This window comes from Ammospiza caudacuta, chromosome 32 (genome assembly GCF_027887145.1).
Source record: "Ammospiza caudacuta isolate bAmmCau1 chromosome 32, bAmmCau1.pri, whole genome shotgun sequence".
Taxonomy (NCBI): Eukaryota; Metazoa; Chordata; class Aves; order Passeriformes; family Passerellidae; genus Ammospiza; species Ammospiza caudacuta.
In genome coordinates, this window is record NC_080624.1 from 1,954,291 (window position 1) to 1,971,426 (window position 17,136).

Genomic DNA, 17,136 nt, shown 5'->3' on the forward strand with positions numbered 1-17,136 from the left:
ACACATCATCATACATAAGACCAGCACAATGACTATTCTGGTTAGTGCCCCCCGCTTACAAAAGCTACTTATTAGGGCCAACATCAGAGCTATTTTTGGGTAAGGAAATAACCCCAGGGACCACAAAAGTATTAAAACTTCAAAAACCCCTAGGGACCAGAACGACCGGCAAGCTTCCACTCCAAATGACATTATGAATCACCGATATGCCCACAAAATAGCCAAAACCAAAATATTATTGTTATAGGTTTTTTTCCACTGTTTTTTGGCCTCCCTTTCCCGGCCAACGCACCAAAAGTATATTGTCCTGGTTTAGGACAAATTAGGGGAAATCTCCAAAAGGGAGCCCCCCAAAAACAAAACAAACCTCCAACCACCCCTCCCCCAACACCGGGTTCGGGAAGGAATTTCTCGGAGGAGCAAAGTGGAAAACAAAACCTATTTATTTACAAGTAACAAAAGAACACTCCCCAACACAAGAAAAGAAAAGAAAACAGAAAAAAAAAGACTGTGTGTTGAGAGGGCGCGGCGCTTCTCTGCAAGCTTCGGGTGTCCTGGACGCCTTCAGGTCACGTCCGGAGCCGGTCCAGTATCTTCAGGGGAGGGTAAGAAAGAGGGAGCAAGAGAAAAGGAAAAAAACAGCACAAAAAAGCAGAAAGCAAGCAAGCAAAGCGGCTAGCCAAGCCAAGCAGCAAAAGCCAAAAGCAAAAAAAGGCCTGGTCAAACACTCCCCCCTCTCTTCCCCGCCCCGCCGCAGCAAGACAGCCGGGGGGGGGGAAGAGAGAAAAGGCACAGCTGCCAGACACAACACACGATATTGGGATAAAGGCTGTCAACCCACGACACAGTGGGAACACTGGTTTTGTTTTATGTAAACAATCAACGGTATTGTAAAACAAAAGGAGTGGTTAGAGTTTCCTCTGTTAGCCTATCGTAAACCTGGATTTTGGAATATGCATGAAGTTAATTAACACTGTTATTTAAAGTGACTGATCGATCAATAAATTCGGAGTTCGATGCACAATGGTCGTTCTCCCCCTCACTTCAACATCTATTAACGGTCCAAGTTCTTCATTAGTTATCCCACAAATAGGTCGAATCCATTGAATATCCCCCACTCACTTCTGGACACCATGTACAGTTTTAATTTCAGTGGTAATGGTGAGTTTCTGTGGCTTCACTACAGACTGATCAATTGGCCACCCAAGATATTTCCAAGGAGCAGAATATTGCACTTTATCAGGAGCAATTTTTAAACCCCTTTCCTCTAGCAAAACTCTTGTGGTTTTTAGAACAGTTACAGAGTCTAATTGTTTTCCAGCCACTAATATATCATCCATGCAGTGATAGATGATATACTCAGGGAATTGCTGCCAAACAGGTTCTAATGCCCAAGCAACATAAATTTGGCACACCATAGGGGAGTTTCGCATGCCTTGGGGCAAAGAAATCCATTCATACCTTTTGTAGGGTTCTGCCTTCTTGATAGATGGAACAGAAAATGCAAAATGACTCGTGTCATCTGGAGAGTTAATTTCAGGTGAAAGAATTTGTAAAATAATTTCCCAAGTTTATGCTGCATAGTATTACAGCACATAAGAAAAGATGTTTGTGTTACCCAATTCTTGAATAAAAAAACAATGTGCACATCACTTTTCCCAGTGGAAATACTGATGGCATACAGAGTTATAAATAAATACTATGTGGAATCTGTGTGGAAAAGTCCCCATTGTCTTTCTGATTTCAGTCATCAAGGGAATGGTGAAAAAACAGTCTTTGAGATAAATGATCAATAGATTCTATGACTCAGGTATCATAGTAGGAGATGGAAGACCAGATTGCAAGGCACCCATCCTTAGCATTACTGCATTAACAGCGTGTAAGTCATGGAGCAACCTCCATTTCCCACTCTTTTTTGGGATGGCAAAAATTGGAGTGTTCCAAGGGCTAGTGGATGCCTTTATGTGCCCTTCCTCAAGCTCTTCTTGCACTAATTGTTGGATTATGGGCAGTTTTTCCTTTGACAGAGGCCACTGATCAATCCACACAGGTGTATCAGTGGTCTAGCTGATTTTGAGGATTGGCTGCCTTCCAGTGGCCGCTGCTAAAAAGGCTGTGGAACAATGGCAGCTTTTAACTAGCCTAACAGATCCCTAACCAAGCAAACCTAGTAAAGTACCAGGAGTTTGCATGACATAAGGCCTTGTAGATACATTCACTCCATCTGGGAAAGTAAAAGTAATTACTTCCCTGCTCATCTGAGTTGCCTGAGTCCCTCCAATACCCACAATGCCTAAAGCAGGATTGACCAATGCCTAATGTTTTGGCCATATTGTGTTTGAAATGATGGTTACAACTGCTTCAGTATCAATTATGAGTTTCTTAGTAATGGAATCACTATTAGGATGTGTCAGGGTTACCTGTTTGTCTGGTTTACCTCTTGTGATGTCCATGGCCCACTATACTTCTGGTTTACCTGTGGAACCAAAGCTTCCTGTTCCCCCTTCCTTGTAGCGTGTACAGGGGACACAAGACTTAGAAGAAACAAGCTGAGCAATTCATGAACCTTTGGGAATAGATACAGGAGGGAAAAATGTTCTAACCATAATTTTAACAACCCCTTGATAGTCTGGAATTACATCCAATCCCTTTTTACTGGTAGATGATCTCCCTAACAGAAAAGCACTCAGCCCATCCCCCAAGGGTCCTTTTACATTAGTATCTATCAGGTGCACAGCAGAGTCGGTGATGGTAACATCTACTGCGGTTTCCATGTCCACTCTGGCGCTTCTAGAAGTTGATTATCTGAGTGAGCAAAGTCCTCCTCCTCCTCCATGGGAGGCTGAGCTATCCAGACAGCTCTCTGTACTTGTTTCTTTACCCACAGAGATTATGCGCTCCTAAGTTCGTTTCCCTGGAACCAACATTATTTAGTATTGTGGTTATCTTTTTTGCAGATAGAACAAAATTTTTTCATAGTTGCAGAGTGACACAACTCCCAACATGTCCAATTTTACCACACTCAAAGCATTTAATATTCTTTCCTTTGGCTCTCTTTTGCTGTTTAGAAATCAATGGTTTTACTGCATCCTGTACTGCAGCAGCTACATAGGCTGTTTTTTCTCTCTCTGTAGTTCTAGCCATAAGTTCTGGCATTTCTGTAACATCAGCTCCCTTCTTTAATGTTCCCAAAATCTGACGAGTTTTAGCATTAGCATTGTCAAAAGCAAGCATATTAAACAATTGTACCTTTGTGTCTGAATCCAAATCAGGACGATCATAGATAGCTTCATGCAATTTGTCTACAAATTTATCAAAGTCTTCATTCATTCCTTGGCAAATCTGTGTAAAGGACTTAGTGCGTAACCCATCTGGAAGTGCAAGGATAGCATTATATGCTAGTTGTTGGCTCATCTCTAAGACTTGATCAATGCTCCTAGCCTGGGCAGTGGCAGTAGCCCAGGGCCCTTTGCCAAGTAACTGTTGTGCTGTTAAACCATACAGAGGATCACCCTGCACTCTAGGTCTTGCTGGTTCTTGAGTACACTTTTTCTCCCAGCTTTTATGACACATCACCTGCTGAGAGGGTGGCATTATAAGTCTTATTAGGGTATGCACATCAGCTGGAATTAGTGTTAGATGGAAAAATATACTGCAGAAGTGGCTGTGCAAGTTGGGATTTTAAACCAAATTGTGAAATTGCAACTCTCAACTTTCCTAAAATCTTCCAATTGAAAGGTTCTCCAACTCAACTTGCAGCATTAGTTACTACAGGAAAACCTTCTACATCATTTGAGAGAAAAGTCCCTTCTACAATAGCTTCTGTAATAACTCCCTTCCACTTTCGTTTCTGAGCTGCTTCTATTTCAAGGTCACATTCCAACTCTAATTCCACATTCTTTACAGCGTGGAGGGAGGATTTCATTTAACCAGCTTGAATACTGGCTCAGAGACAAAATGAGAGGGTGGTAACCGCTTTCCTGGTAGTCTGTCTGAACCTACTATCATTGGCAAGTCCATTTTCTCGAAAGAATAGTCTCTTTTGGGGACAACTGAATCTTTTTGTTGAATTACCAATTTTTGCAAAGTGTCCACTAAAGATTTTAAATCCTCTTCAATAGAAGCATTACTCATAACATATCCTTCCTTATCCTTTTCACTTTCAGCATGTTTAGTTCCTAAATTACTGTTATCAACAGTTTGTTCACTCTGAGTACAACTGTCCTCTGTTCTGCAGCCTAACCCCCCTTGAAGAGGCAGCAGCTTCCTCATTCCCGCTCTGAGCTGGAGGAGCAGTTGGTGTCATGCTCGATTCTGAGCTGAGGGGTTGTGGGCTGCGTGAAGGAATATCTAAGGTGGTAGGAAACAGTTGCTGAACTGAAGTTACTGGAAATGCCTGAGGCTGTTCCGACTGAGAGGCAAGGGCTGTGCAAGCCGCAGCAGCAGCTTTTCTCTCTGCTTTTAAGGCTTGCAACACCTCTATGACAGTTTTCTACAAAGTAGCATATTTAGATGCCTCTTTTGCCTCACTCCTGCCAGATGCAATGCTATCCCACAACTTCCGCCCCACAACTTGCCATGTCAAAATCTCTAAAGCAACCTGTGCTCCTGCTATGAGATTATAGTCCCAAACCCAGTGTAATAGTCTCTTCAAATTGGAAGCATCATACTTTTGTTCTCTCTTAGAGAGGACATGTTGGAGGAGTTTCTGAACACTTTCCCTTTCATGTTCAGACCCCATCTCCTCCCTGGCCGCTCGCCTTGATCAGGGTGAGATTCAAGTCATCTACGATTGGAGCTCCAGTAACCCTTTCCTCTCACCAGGGCAGTGAGGATACTTTCGACCAGCTTCTCCGCTCCTCCAGGGTTGGCTCTGATCCTCTGCACAGCAGCCAAATTGCCGACCTCGAGTCCCTCTGGTGCTATGACATTGGGCCTGCCCGTGTTCTCCACCAGAAATGCGGAGGTTCAGGGACATCACACCATAACCAATATGATCCAGTGAAGCCAAATTTATTATCCCTAAAAAGACTATATTTTATTATAAATCTCTACTGTCCACGTGTCTCTAGCTAATACATGATTGGTTAATCCTAGCTGTTCACGTGTCTAAAATGGAATGCTGATTGGATCATGTAATTTTTCATGTGTCTTGCTGTGGTTGTCCGGCTCACCCATGGCTCACGTTTTTCTTACTTTCTCAAGCTCACTGACAAACTTGCTGAGCCCAATGACTCTTCTTCTTGTATCTTTTTCAAGGATATACTGACCCCATTTCTGAATATGTCCATAATTCTTTGTTTGTGAACATGACCATTGTCCATTATTACAAGCAGGCTGGATTATGCATTGGCTGAATATAGCCATTGTCTTGCAAAAACTCCTCAACCTGCAAAATATTCTCGACAGGTGTTTCTTATTTGCAGGGACAGGGCATGGCCCAGTATCACTTCACACATCAAAGGCGGACTTTGAAACTTGGAGAGGCTTACCTTGCTGGCACCCAACATGAAAATGATTCATAGCCAAAGAGATAGAGTGAAAAGATCTATGCACTACTTCGAATCTGATTGAAAAGACAGTGTTATGTATTGGAGTTAAAACAAGACAAAATCAGCCTCCATCTTGTGCCCTTGGGTGGCTGAATCCAAAGCCTTAGTGATGGTATAGGGATAAAATGTTTCTAAAATCATGGAATATTCGGGTGAGTTAGAAAGGAAGGATAGGCCTGGTAGGTCCTGGGAAAATGTTGAAGGAGACCCTGGGAAAATGTTAGGCTGCACCTGTATAATCATTTAATGACTGTGATAAATTATATGATTGTTAGATGCTTGTTGGATGATTGTTTGGTAATTGGATATAATCACTGTTAGATGATTGTTAGATGATTGTTAGATGATTGTTTGGTAATTGGATATAATCACTGTTTAATCGTAACAAGGATAATGAGAAATTATGTTAGGGGGGTTTGATGGAAATTACGGAAATCCATTCTTGGATGAAATCAATGTATACAATAGAACAATATAAGTTTAATAATTAGTATGTAGTTATATAACGATAAGTGTATAAAACCATGTTCATCCTGAATCCATGTTGTAGTCAGATTTGGGTCTGTGCCCCTGACACCCAGAGCTCTTCAATAAAAGCACCTGCATACAATCATTCTGTGATTATGTGTTCCTGAACGCTAACATTAGGACAATTAGACCATCTTGGGTGCCTAAGTAAGCAAACCAATGCTACCTCCCTTGCATTGAGTGGCCTGCTGTCAGATGTAGATACCATCAGACACACTACCTTGCAGAACAGGGCAGAATAGACTTTCTACTTTTGGCACATGAGCACAGCTGTGAGGACTTTGAGGGAATGTGTTTCATGAACCTCTCCCGCCACAGCAAGTCAATCCACAGCAGCATTCAAGTGCTGAGGGGAGGGTTCGAGAAGCTTCAGGTGGAAAACAAAGACTGGTTGAATGAACTCTTCAAATCCTGGGGACTGAAGGGTTGGATGATGTCTTTAGTCAAGATGGGACTGTTAGTTTTCTTGGTTGTTGTTGCTGTGATGTTGGTTGTTCCATGCTTGTTTGGATGTTTTTACAGTTTTGCAAAGTTCTTTCCGCTCCATTTTTGTTAGGAAACAGAAAGGAAGAGATGTGGGAATTGGCCCAGCTGTGACACGAAGTCAGCCAGATTTTACCCCAAAAGAACTGGGCATTAGTTTCAAGCCCTGGGAATCATTTGTTTAACTTAAGGTGAGACTGAGAGTTCCCCCATAAGCCCATGGTGTTATTATGTTAAGTTGTCCAAGTTCTGCTCCCCTATTGATTACTTGTTTCCCATATATGGTTATAGTTCCAGAATGTTCCACCCCCAAGTGTACATGTTGCTGCTTCCCCTTTGTTTTGGGTCTCTGGATGCTGCCCCTCACACTGTGCTCAGCTACTCCACATTTGCTGTTTTTCACCCTTTATTAAAGTTCTTTCCAGGCAACTCCATTGAACCCGCTCCTTTTCATTTTCGCCACCCTCGCCCTGAAGTTAGGGAACCAAAGAGGTTTGCTGCAGCCATCCTCACCACGACAGTGATGGATCTTAATCACTGCAGGTAATATTTGGTAGTGATGATTGGGTGCATTGCTGAGCTTCTCCTTCTGTGATTCTTTGCTGCTTTGAACTACAGTAAATTACACTGATTCCTTCAGTTCATGTTTGTTTCTTTGGTGCTGACCCTGCCCACTCATGAAACAAAACTGGCACAGTCTGGCCAGATCAAAACAAAATGTCACTTCTTAAATGTAAATTTAAGGAATCAGTTCCATCTGAAATTCACAGATGGGAAGCCCTTCCCTAGAGTTTGCTGACTCTGGAGTGGACTGAGGTCAGAACACCGTCTGAGCAATGAGGCAGTCACTTTAAAGAAACTGAACCACTGGATGTATTAAAATGCATCCAAAAATTGCATATGGAGAAAGGAAAACAATTTGTGAGTGGGTAAAGATGAGGATGAATTTTGTTAACAGCCCATTGGAAACAGCACCAATAGAAGGACCGGTTGTTGTTGCTCTCACATGGAGTGACAGCAGAAGTTTTTAATCTTGAGCATATATTAATTTGTTCAAGTGAAAGAATATTAATATAATAACTATATACATATGTGTAATAAAATATAACATTTTAATATATATTTATAAACATTTATCTATGTTTCTATCTATATCTTTATCTATATATAAAATAATAATGTGAAATAATGCTGACAATTCTGATTTACCACCTGTGACTTCTCAAGGATCTAGCACTAAATATCCTACAGAAAAGCGTTCTCCAGGACCCAAATGTCGGTGGTAAACTTTGTAAGATTGTATACAACAAATAAAGGAGGAATGGATGAAATTGGCTATTTTTATGGGGTTTGCTGATACTGTGATGTGGAATGCTTTGTCTGTTACTGTGAAAAATACAGTGATTAAGACTGCTAGGTTTTTCATACACCAGACTATCCACAATCTGCTAGATTGATTGAATGGGTAAAAGGGTTATTCAAAGAGCAGTTGAAAAAAGGAGATGGGAACCTGCCCCCGTGGAGAACCCATCTCACAGATGTGCTCTATAGATTTAACAAGGGTACAAGGGCCCCCCTGGGAAATGGAAACCCCCTGGATGTGCATGGCTGCACCCAATTTGCAAATACAACTATAACTATGAACAGTGACACTTTAACTTCCTGAGAAATTATTCTGGTCTGATGGCCCCTGACAGGGCCCTCCTAGAGGCTGCAGGGCTGGACCTTCATGCATTATAATTAATTAGGATAAATCAAAAGCAAATGAGAATTATCAATACTGACATAGGAATTCCAATTCCTCTAGGACACTTTGGTTTGATAACTGCTCACTGGAGCTTGGCTTTGAAAAGTGTACCTGTCATGGGAGGAGTTGATGCAGATTATCAAGGAGGAATTAAAGTAATTAATGTAATTAAAGTCACTAAACAATAATGAATAAAGTGTGATTATTCCACCCCATGACAGGGTAGCACAGTTATTGATATTGCAGTTTTAAAAACAATTGTGAAAAAAGGAGATGCACCTCCAAATATCACTGTTGTTGGAGATAAAGGGTTTGAATCCATCAGTCCTAATAATGGAGCCAAAGCGTGGGTCCAGAGGCCAAAAGGCCCTCGTAATCCATCTGAAGGAACAGCTGTGGGGAAAGACAACACTGTTTGAATCCTGAAACCAAAATCACCAAGAAAAGGGGGCTAAAATCACCCACACGGGCTTAAGATCCACCCATATAGGTTTAAAATCATCCAAAGGGACCTAAAATCCCCACTAAAATGCTTGAAATCACTCAGATCTAAAACCCACCCTAAACTTGCCCAGCTTGGCCTAAAATCACCCAAATGGGCCTAAAATTTCAGGGACTGGGACCAAGTCTGGGACCAGAACTGATACCAGAACCAAGACCAGCACCGCTCTGGGACAGGCACCATTACTGGGACCGAAACTGAAACCAGCACCAGAACTGGCACTGGGACAAAGACTGAGACTAAGACTGACACTGGGACTTGCTACCCGGAGTGCTCTGGGACCAGGACCAGGACTGGAACTGAGACCAGCACTGGCACCAGGACCTCTCTGGGACCGGGACCAGGATGGAGACTATCTGGAGCACTGCGGGACTGAGACCAAGACTGGCATTGGAATCAGCACCGAGACTGGCAGCGCTCTGGGACTGGGGCTGAGGCTGGCACAGGGAGCACTCCAGGACCAAGACTGGCACAGGTACCAGCATTAGAACCAGGACAATTCAGAGACCGAGTCTGAGATGAGGACTGAAACCAGAAGCAGCACCAGCACCAAGACTGGCACTGCTCTTGGACTCAAACTGAGACCAGGACCAGCACAGCTGGTTGACATTGAGATCAACACCAGGATGAGAATCAGCACTGGGAATGCTCCAGGAGCACCCTGAGACTGAGACTGGACTGGGACTAAGACTGACACTGGGAGTACTCCTGGACAGAGACTGAGACCAAAACTGGGAACGGGATTGGCACCGGGATCGATCCAGGACTTCCGTGTTCACTCTGGAGAGTTTTGGCTATGCCCCCGTGCAGGACTGGGAGGGATCCCTGGGCGGGGTGGGACTGCCTCAGTTCACATTGTTCTGGTGCAGCCATCCCAGTCCATATGATCCCAGTCCGCATGATCCCAGTCTGTATGGTCCTGCATGGCACACACTCCAAAAGTCTGGAATTCCAGTTCCCCCTGAGGAAAAAGTGTTCCTGCCCTTGAAGGCAGAGCGCTTAAGAAGGGGCTGAAAGCCAAGTCTACTTGCAAGATCTTACAGTGACATTTCACTGCCAGCCTTCAAAACCTCACCGATCGTTGCTGTAGCTCCTGCATTGGGAATTAAATCAAAGCAGGGTGGCAGCTGCCCTGACTCAAGGGAGATACTGAGAGAGAAACAGAGCAGGCAAAGAGAGGCAGGAGAGAAAGGAGGACACAAAAAAATCAGCTGTGAAGGTGGCACTTCGGAAACAGAACTGCAACTGACTGAAAATGAATGGGACAGAAATCACTAACTCTGAAAGTTTTATTTACTATCAAATACATCCCACTCACCCAGCCCCACGCAATCCCAATCCACCATTCCAAATTTGGATCCCACTTCTCCCAATCTCCTTCCAACCCCTTCTCACCATGGCGGCTTTGGAATCAAGTGAGTTTGGCACACAGTTGAGATTTTTGAGGAGGGAACAAGGAATTTTGAGTTGGGTTTGAGCCATTTTGGGGTACAACTGTATGGTTTTCAGTGGGGCTGAGTTGCTATGAGGAGACAGATTGATCCCTCTTGGTTTCTGCAGTGCAAAGAGATGGAGAACACTGCCCAAAAGCCTCCCAGAACCCATAAATCCTCAAGATCATGTCCCCAAATCATAAATTCCCTCTAAAACTGTGAAATGGTCGGACTTTAGATATCTTTGATCAGTTTCTTTCTTTTCAAGCCTGTTTTGCCTGTTTTTAAGGGATGAAGATGAATCAGAAGAAAATGAAGGCCAAAACAAAAGGATAACCAGCTAGGTGCCTTCCCAACATGGATCAAAGGGAATGTGGGTCACCAGGGCTCTTCCCAACAAGGGTCCTCCAGTGGGGAATGGAGTTGGAGCAGCATATGAAGGTCTTCCTGAAACTGGGGCACTCACAGGGTTTTCCTTACTGGTGGCTCTGTTGGTGCTTGGTCAAGACTGAGCTCTGTGAGAAGCTCTTCCCACACTGTGGACACTCATAGGGCCTCTTCCCAGTGTGGATGCACCGATGGCAGATCAGGGAGGAATTGTGCTTGTAGCCCTTCCCGCAGTCAGGGCAGTGGAAGGGCCTCTCCTTTGTGTGAATCTGTTGGTGGTTGATGAGGGTGGAGTTGTACATGAATCCCTTCCCACAGTCGCGACAGTGGAAGGGCCTCTCCTCTGTGTGAGTCCGACAGTGTACGAGGAGATGAGCTGATCCGAAACCCCTTCCCACATTCTGAACACTTGTAGGGCCTCTCCCTGTGTGGATGACCTGGTGCTGAACCAGGTTGACACGCTGGCTGAAGCCCTTCCCACATTCCCCACATTTGTAGGGCCTCTTCCCAGTGTGAATGTTCTGGTGCTGGATCAGGTTGGTACTCTGTCTGAAGCTCTTCCCACATTCCCCACACTCATAGGGCTGCTCCCCAGTGTGGGTCCTCTGGTGGTGGATCAGGTGCGAGCTCCGGCTGAAGCTCATCCCACATTTCTCACACTCATGAGGCCTCTCCCCAGTGTGGATGCGCCGGTGCCTGACAAGATGGGCATTTTGCCTGAAGCCCTTCCCACAGTCGGGGAAGCGGAAGGTCCTCTCCTCTGTGTGCCGTGCACTGGTGCACAAGGAGACTAGAGCTGAGCTGAAACCTCTTCCTGCACTGATCACACTCATAGGGCCTCTCCCCAGTGTGGACCACCTGGTGATGGATGAGGGAGCAGCTCCGGCTGAAGCTCTTCCCACATTCCCCACACTCATAGGGTTGTTCTCCAGTGTGGTTAATCTGGTGGCAGATCAAGCTGGAGCTGACTCTGAAGCTCTTCCCACATACCCCACACTCATATGGCCGTTCCCCAGTGTGGATCCTCTGGTGCTGAATCAGGCTGGAGCTCCGGCTGAAGCTCTTCCCACACTCCAAGCACTTATGGGGCTTCCTGCAATCATGAAGCTGCTCATGGACCACCAAGTCCAAGCTCTGGCTCGATCCCTGGCCGCCTTCCTGGCCCAGGTTGGGTCTTTCCTCCTCAGATCCCCGTGATCTGCGTTTGCAGCCCCTCCTTGCGTGTGATCTCCGGGGCTTTTCTTTCCCCTTTGATTCCTGTGCTGTGGAGCTGCTCAAAACAGCCTCTTCCAGGAGGTTCTGGTGCAGGGATTTGTCCTCCCTGGTCTCCATGCTCAGCTCCTGGTCTGGGGGAGGAAGGACAAGGAGAGGATGGGATTTCCCTCTGTGCCACAGGGAAGGACAAGGAGATCCCCCCAGTGCATCCCCAGCAGGACAGCTTTGGCAGCAGGGTTGTCCTGCAGCCGGGGGCCGTGCTGGGCTGGGAGATGGAGCAGAAGAGAGGGGGAAAGGGGCACTGACTTCCTCCTCACCTGCCTGGGTGTTCCGTGGCATCTTCCTTGTCCTTGCACCCTCCTTCTCCATCCAGCCAAGGGCTGGGAATGGGAAATCCTGGTTTGAGGAAAAACAAGGGATAAGCATGTTGAGTTTGAAGGTCCTTCTGCCCAAGTCCATCATCTCTGGAAGTCACTGGGCATCGGGGGTCCATAGAATCCTCCAGAACACCAAGATTCAGCTCTGAAAAAACCTCACAGAAGTTCCCCATCTCTGGTCTCTCCCCTTTGGTCTTAGGGGATTCCTCCCTGTCCCAGCTGCTTGGGGTCGTGCTCATATTGTGGGTCTCCCTTCTCCTCGGTTCCCATCCTCCTCAGGCTGCTGTGAATCCCAGGAATCCAAAAGGTTCTCCTCTCCTCAGTCTCCCCATTTAGGAATGCTGGAGGTTTTCTGGGGTCCCAGGGTGCCTTCTCCCCTTATTTCTCTGCTTTGGGGTGCAGAAGCTCCAAGGAGTTCCCCCTGCCCCTCTCCAGGCTGTTGAAGGTCCTGTGAATCACGGCACTCCCCCTTCTCTGAGCTCCCCACTTTGGGCTCCTGGGGAACACAGGGCTCTGCTCCTCCAGGCTGCCTCTGCCGGCAGCTGCCACTGGAACCCCTCAATGTCCCCAAAAGGGGCCTTTTCCACTCAGCTGTACAGTTCTTCATTCTCCAAACACTGCCCCCCAAAAAACCCAACCCACAGAGCCCCCAGAATATCTGGGCCAAGGTCCCCTTTCCCTGTCACCTGCAAGATGGGGGGGTGATGATCCCACAGGTGCAGGGCTGCAAATTCAGGGAGTGCTCGACCTCGTGGTTCCTTCTCCTTTCCTTGATCCTCCTCTTCCTTGCACTCCTCCTCTTCCATCCCTCCTCCTCCTCCTCCCTAAGCCCACCTCCTTCTCCTACTTCCAACCCTTCTCCCCCAGCAGCAGCCACACCCTCGCAGCCCGCAGCAGGAGCGGGGATGGAGCCGGAACAGGTCAGGATGGGCAGAGCGGGGCTCTCGCCTGCTCCCACCCACTGGGGCCGGGGGGAACCTGGCCTGGGCCAAAGGAGAGGCAAACTGGGCCTTGCTGGGGGCTGCACATCCACACTGGGGCTTGCTGGGGACCCTGCCTGGCCACTGTCAGCCTTTGGGGCTCCTCTTGGGACATCCAGGAGCGGGGGGATGCAGAGAGGGCTGGGGGATACCAGGAGTGGCATCACAGGGAGGAACTATGCTATACTGGGGTAACTGGAAACTTACTGGGGCAACTGGGAATGACTGGGAATTACTACAAGCATGCTGAGAGCAACTGGGGTATACTAGGAGTGTCTGTAACCATACTGAGCTGACTGGAACCACACTGGGAACAACGGGGACCATGTTGAGGAGAACTGGGATGACAATGTGGGCAACTGGGAGGGAATGCGGGTGACTGGGTCTGCACTGGTGGCAACTGGGCATGACTGCGACCATGTTGGGAGGGATTGGGATCATCCACAGCATGACTAGGACTATACTAGGGACAACTGGGTGCAACTGGCTTCACACTGGGAGGAACGGGGAGAAATCGGAACCATGCTGGGGGTAACTGGGATCCTACAGGGATCACAGTGGAAGCAGCTGGGCCCATGCTGGGACAGACTAGGATCATACTTGCAGCAACTGGGACTGCACTAATGGTGACTGGGAGTAGCTGTGATCAAATGAGCTGGAAGCAACTCTGGGCATCTGGGAGTGCTGGGAACATGCTGGGACCAGCTGGGTTATACTGGGAGAGACTGAAACAATAGTGGGGGTAAATGGGAGCAACTGGAATCATGCTGAGTGATAATGGCAGGAGGTATGCCTATGTCAAGGTCATACTGGGATCATACTGGGAGTAAGTACAATAGTACTGAGAGTATGTAAGAGTGACTGGGATCCTACTGGAATCAGACTGGGGGTGACTGGAAAGGTGCTTGCCATGACTGGAACCATACTGGAGGTGACTGGGAGCAACTAGGACCACACTAGGAGTTATAGAGAGTCACTCTGGGCATGACTGGAATAATACTGGGAGGATCTAGAAGATACTGGATGCAACTGGGATCATACTAGGAATGACTGGAACCATACTGGCAGTGACTATGGGCACTACTGGGACCACCCTGGGAGCTACTGGGATTACAATGGGTGTGAATGGAACCTGACTGGGGGTTACTGAGAGCTACTGGGCCCATGTTGGGAGGAAATTGTGGACACATTGGGAGCAACTGGGATCAACTGGACTGTACTGGAACCATGCTGAGGGGACTGAGCTCACAACTGGGATCATACTGGAAGCAACTAGGACTGTACTTTGGGCAACAAACAAAAACTGGGATCATGCTGGAGGCAACTGGGAATAACTGGAAAATACTGGGATAATTCTCAGGTAACTAGAGCCTCACTGGGGCAACTTGGAGTGCCTGTAACCATACTAGGGATAACTGGAACAACACTGGGAACAGCAGGGACCATGCTGGGGATGACTGGGACTACTCTACAGAAACTGCAAGTGATTGAATCTACACTGGGGGACACTGGATGTGACAGGGACCATGCTGAGAAGGACTAGGACTATTCTAGGGGCAACTGGGATCATACTTGTAGGAACTAGGAACAACTGGAACTATGCTGGGGGCAACTGGATCATACTGAGGGTGACTGGAATCATACTGGGATTGACTAGGAGTGGCTGTGGGCAACTGGAATCATGCTGAAAGTTACTGGGAGCATGCTGGGGGTGACTGGGATACACTGGGAGAGACAGGGATTTACCGGGATCATACTGGAGGCTACTGGGGTCACTCTGGCATTGACAGGGAGCAACTGGGATCACACTGGGGGCAACTGACATCAGACTGGGAGTGATTGGAATTATACTGGGATTAGAGTGCCTGTCATTGGACCCTTATTGGGGGTTATTGGGAGCTACCAGGCCCATGCTGGGAGCCAACTGGGGACATAATTAGAAGAACTGGGAGCAAGTGGGATAAAAACAGGGGCAAGTAAAACAGGAGGTTCACTGAGGTAACTAGAAGTGCCTGGCAATAACTACGAGAAAGTTCAGGGTACCTGGGATATACTGGAAGTGTCTGACACCATAGAAGTAGTGCCTGGGACCAAAGTGGGAGTGGCTGAGAATGCTCTAGAGGACCTGGGATCATGCTGGGGGCAAGTGTGAGTGACTGGGGCCATGCTGGGAGAGACGGGGACCATATTGGAATGACTAGGACTATGCTAGGGGCAACTGGGAGAACTGGGAACACACGAGATGAAACTGGGAGCAAGTGAGATCTTGCTAGGAGCAAATTGCATCATCATAGGGAATGACTGGGAGTGACTGGGCTCATAGTGGGAATGTTGCGGAAACTGGAAACGGGGGGAGCAACGAGGGGGCTCATAGTGGGAGCAGCCACTTCCAGCACCAGGAACCCCAAACCCCATTCCCAGCTATCCCACCTGCTGGGGTCCTGGCAATCCCAGGGTTCCCCCCCTCTCAGGGTCCCCGCTTTGCCCTTCCGGGGCTCTCCTGGGGCTCCCCAGAACCGGTGTCCCCCCGCCGGTGCCGCTGCTCCCGCGCGCTCCCCATGAGGCCCCAGCAGAGCTCGGAGGGCCGGCCGGGAAGCCCAACCCCTCCCGCCAGGGCTCTGCCACCACCCACACCGGGACCCCCTAAAACACCTCCCAGGGACCCCTGATGTCCCCCCAAGGGCCATCCACGGCTCGGCTTTGGAGCCCTGCCAGATGCAAACATCCCCCCCAAAAAACCCCAAAGCCAGCTCCCCCTGCCCAGGCACCTGCAGGATGGGGGACGATGGTCCCTGGGTGGCTGCAGTGAGTTCAGGAACTGCCAGGGCCATGAGATTCCCCCGTTGTCTCTTCCTCTGTTGCTTCCTGCTGCCACTCCACCTCTTCCTCCCTCCCTCTCCCCCATTCCCAAACCCCAAACTGTGAGGCAAAAGGGGCGCGGTAGAGGGGACACGCACTCCTATAAGGACCCAGTTTGGCCTAAAATCAGCCAATTGGGATTCAAGTTATCCAACGGGGTCTAATGGTTTGGTCTAAAATCCAACCAAATGGGCCTAAAATTGCCCAAAGTAGTTTGCACAAAATGGCCCAAAATCACCCTGAATTTCCAAAATGGGCTTAAAATCCACCCTGAAAGTATCTGGTTTTGCCTAAAATGACCCAAATGTGTATAAATCCACCCTAAAATCCACCTGTTTTTTACTAAAATCACCCACATGGACCTAAATTCACCCAAACATGCCTGAAACCAACACAAGAGGACCTAAAATCACCTTAAAAAGACTTGATTTGACCTAAAATTAACTAAAGAAGCCAAAAATCTGACTAAATGGGCCCAAAATCACCAAAACAAGGAACCTAAAATCACCCACCCAGGATTAAAATTCACCCAGTATGGGCATAAAATCAGCCAAAGGGTCCCAAAATACACACTAAAACTGCCCAGTTTATCCTAAAATCATCCAAACAGGCCTAAACTCTATACAAACGGGCCTAAAATCATCCCGAAGGATCTAAAATCCACTCTAAAACCCACAAGATTTAGCCTAAAAGTCATTCAAAGAGGCCTAAAATCCACACTACAAGGCTTGAAATCACTCCAAAGGATCTGCAACCCACCCTAAACCCACCCAGTTTGGCCCAAAATCACCCAAATGGGCTGAGATTGGGGCCGAGACTGGGATTGTCACCAGGATCGGTTCCGGTATCCGCGCGTTTGGCTGCACCCCTGGATGGGACTGAGTTGAGACTGGCAGGGGCCAGGGCTCTCAGGAGAGCTTTTGGGGACACTGGCCTCTTCTGAGCTTCGGGGAATTTTGTTGGGAGTTTAAGGGAAATTATTGGGTTTTTTGAAGATAATTGCAGGGTTTTCGGTGAGTTGAGGAACTTTGAGGGGTTTGGATTTGGGGGGATTTTATTGGTGCTTTGCGGGG

The 17,136-nt window shown here is 47.4% G+C and overlaps 1 pseudogene; it reads right to left on the minus strand.

Annotated features, from left to right (window-relative positions):
- Nucleotides 1-10,145: 10,145 nt before the first annotated feature.
- Nucleotides 10,146-16,782, minus strand: LOC131570080 (zinc finger protein 883-like; annotated as a pseudogene).
- Nucleotides 16,783-17,136: the final 354 nt, after the last annotated feature.